Raw genomic sequence first — 3,972 nt, 5'->3', positions numbered from 1 at the left:
TTATGCAGTTAAGGATTTTCATCAAGATATCATGTCATTTTGCTTTTCCTTCTCAATCTGTGACTGAAGTTCTGCGTCAATAACTCCGGTTTTCAGCTAAATTTCTTTCTGTATCACTCCACTGTGTGAAGCACTCCCGGTGATTCTTTGCATTTTCATTAATATTAATCTATTCAGGTGTTTTCCACTGGTTGAATCCACTTTCCTGATCGAGTGAGGATTGTTGGTCTGACCGGGAATAGAGAAGACAACAGATACCAAATGCTGACTTTTTAGAAGGTAATTACACCAACCATGACAGAGTCACTTCCTCACCACAACCATTTCCCAGTTTCCTTTTGAAATAAGATTTGTTCACTGAGCAGTTATTTGTTGGAAGGAAAGTCCCCTCACTGTTCGGGAAATACTCTAAACACAGCTTTATTTTTTTTGTCCTCAACGCGTCAGGCAGAATTGCTTTTTCCAGTATCCTTACTGAAATTCAGAAGTCCAATACAATATTGTTCAATCACTTTTTGCATGACAGTTCGAGGTTCTTCTACACCATTAAGTTCACTAGGTTCAGCGTTGACGGGTTCGATCTTGACAAGGCAAAAATTTAGTCAGTAATCTCAATATCACCACCACCACCACCATCGTCTTCCCATCTTGTCATGTCCACGTTCTCTCTGGCAGCTTCACTTTTAATCTCGTCATACTCGGATTTATCTGGCTCGACTTCATCGTCGGCTTGTGACACATTCGGATTCTAACAAACTTGTAGCACTTGCAGGTGACTCCTTGGAACATATCAAATAACTTGATCTAGGCTTTTCAGAGGATATGAAGAACTTATTCGACTTCTTGGCTTTCTCCTCCTCCAACTATCGTCTCTTCCGTCCTTCAGCTCCACTTTCCTTCTTCTTAGTAAAGAAATGTTTCATGGTCTTCTTACATAATGTTCAAAATAAGGAAATGGCACCTTTAATAAGAACATTAAATTTCACGGATTTTGCATAAAATTCTGGACTACCTCCCAAGTAGTAGTAGAGTAGTAGTAGTACAGTGAGGTACTACTCCTCCTAGCACTGTATTTTTACCTAATAATTTATATAAGTAATTTAATAATCTAGACATCCTAGTGCTTCACATCCATGATGTCTGACTTTAATAGAAACTACTAAGTGGTGCCTCCCATCAAGTGGCGCCCCCCCTTCAAGTGGCGCCCCCTTCAAGTGGCGCCACCCTTCAAGTGGCGCCACCCTTCAAGTGGCGCCATCATTCAAGTGGCGTCCTCCTTCAAGTGGCACGCTCCTTCAAGTGGCGCCCTCCTTCAAGTGGTGCCCTCCTTCAAGTGGCGCCCTCCTTCAAGTGGCGCCACCCTTCAAGTGGCGCCCTCCTTCAAGTGGCACCCTCCTTCAAGTGGCGCCCTCCTTCAAGTGGCGCCCCCCTTCAAGTGGCGCCCTCCTTCAAGTGGCGCCACCCTTCAAGTTGCGCCCTCCTTCAAGTGGCGCCACCCTTCAAGTGGCGCCCTCCTTCAAGTGGCGCCACCCTTCAAGTGGCGCTCTCCTTCAAGTGGCGCCACCCTTCAAGTGGCGCCCACCTTCAAGTGGATCCCCCCTTCAGGTGGCGCCCTCCTTCAAGTGGCGCCCTCCTTCAAGTGGCGCCACCCTTCAAGTGGCGCCACCCTTCAAGTGGCGCTCTCCTTCAAGTGGCGCCACCCTTCAAGTGGCGCCCACCTTCAAGTGGATCCCCCCTTCAGGTGGCGCCCTCCTTCAAGTGGCGCCCTCCTTCAAGTGGAACCCTCCTTCAAGTGGAGCCCTTCTTCAAGTGGCACCCTCCTTCAAGTGGCACCCTCCTTCAAGTGGCGCCCACCTTCAAGTGGATCCCCCCTTCAGGTGGCGCCCTCCTTCAAGTGGCGCCCTCCTTCAAGTGGCGCCCTCCTTCAAGTGGCGTCCTCCTTCAAGTGATGCGCTCCTTCAAGTGGCGCCCTCCTTCAAGTAGCGCCATCCTTCAAGTAGCGCCATCCTTCAAGTGGCGCCCTCCTTCAAGTGGCGCCCTCCTTCAAGTGCCGTCCTCCTTCAAGTGGTGCGCTCCTTCAAGTGGCGCCTTCCTTCAAGTGGCGCCACCCTTCAAGTGGCGCCCTCCTTCAAGTGGCACCCTAGTTCAAGTGGCGCCCTCCTTCAAGTGGCGCCCTCCTTCAAGTGGCACCCTAGTTCAAGTGGTGTCCTCCTTCAAGTGGCGCCCTCCTTCAAGTGGTGCCCTCCTTCAAGTGGTGCCCTCCTTCAAGTGGTGCCCTCCTTCAAGTGGCGCCCTCCTTCAAGTGGCGTCCTCCTTCAAGTGGTGCCCTCCTTCAAGTGGCGCCCTCCATCAAGTGGCGCGCTCCTTCAAGTGGCGCCCTCCTTCAAGTGGCGCCCTCCTTCAAGTGGCGTCCTCCTTCAAGTGGTGCCCTCCTTCAAGTGGCGCCCTCCATCAAGTGGCGCGCTCCTTCAAGTGGCGCCCTCCTTCAAGTGGTGCCCTCCTTCAAGTGGTGCCCTCCTTCAAGTGGTGCCACCCTTCAAGTGGTGCGCCCCTTGCTCACAGCATTTTAGTCGCCTCTTACGACACGCATGGCTTTCGGAGGAAGAATTCTGTTCCACTTCCCCATGGAGATCTACTGACACATCCACCCCAAATACAGTACCTACATACCTATTCACTTCCACATGCTTTCCCTCCAATTTGACATTCAATCTCTTTTACTGCTTAAGACTTCTTATTTTAAGTTCACTTTCAACTAACTTGTTTTATGCATCTTCCTAAACTACATAACTGCCACAACTTCTAAAGCACTATGTCATCGACGAAAAAACCACTCAGACAATTCCCACTTCATGTCTTTTATAATCCTTTTATCATCAACAACCAAATCATATAATGCATATAAGCTATATGCATTGTATAATGTAAACTAATGTCTTGGGATCTTGCTCCAAGGAATTGGAGCTAACATCCACTTCCTCGGATCAAAACCCTAATTCTCATCCTTACTCTCACTGTTCAGGCGCTCTAATGTTCCCATGAATATATCACCTTCCATAGAGTATAACAGCTACACATCCCCATTTATACAATATTTCGCCTTATGAACATAGAGATAATGAAGAGAACTTGATAAAGTGTTGGACCCCAGATACCAAGGATGACCTTGAGTAGATAAACCAGCTTGACGTGTTAGACAATCTGAGGTAAGTAACTACTGCCCTGCTCGGGCACTTGATATCCTTATTATCCAACGTTATCCCATAAACCAGGTTGTCCTGTCATGTGGCTGGATAGGTAGATTAAGAAATACACACAAAAAAACAGACAAAATGCATTTTTGTATGATGCTACTAGTGAAGACTGGCATCTTGAGGGGGGAAGTGAGTGTGCACAAGTCTCCCTCATTACTTGTTCTGACTTCAGTTTTGAAAGTAATGCTTGTAAACCAGTATTTTTCCCATAGTGCAGTGAGTGCAATACTTGTTATAAGAGAAACATAGACCTTAATGTCCAGTAAGTTTTTTCCTGCCGTATAAGTTCTCTTCTGAGGTCACTAACATTTAAGGTACAGTACAATATCAATTTTATGTACAATAAATAGTAATTGTTATTATTATTATTATTAAAGATTCGTCGGTATTCTCCCGGCCCGGGGCTTTTCCAAGTGGTGGCCCGGCCTTGACTCCCTCTTTAGGGAGTGTCTGAGACCTAAGTCTCCCATGGGAGGAGGCACAAGTACCTCCTCATCTTTGGGACCAACCGTCCCCAGGCCTAGCCACAAGCTAGGCCTCTCTGGTCTGCCATCCCCGCCCCAAGGGGGCAAATGGGAATGACAGTCTTATGAGCTAAAGGCTCGGGCTCAGGCACCTACCCTACCCTAGAAGGGTTAGGCATGGTGTCGATCTAATAATTTTTTTTTTTTCGCCGGTATTCTCCCGGCCCGGGTCTTTTCCAAGTAGTGGTGACCCG

The sequence above is a fragment of the Cherax quadricarinatus genome, chromosome 1 (genome assembly GCF_038502225.1).
Source record: "Cherax quadricarinatus isolate ZL_2023a chromosome 1, ASM3850222v1, whole genome shotgun sequence".
NCBI lineage: Eukaryota > Metazoa > Arthropoda > Malacostraca > Decapoda > Parastacidae > Cherax > Cherax quadricarinatus.
Note: the sequence above shows the minus strand (reverse complement) of the source record.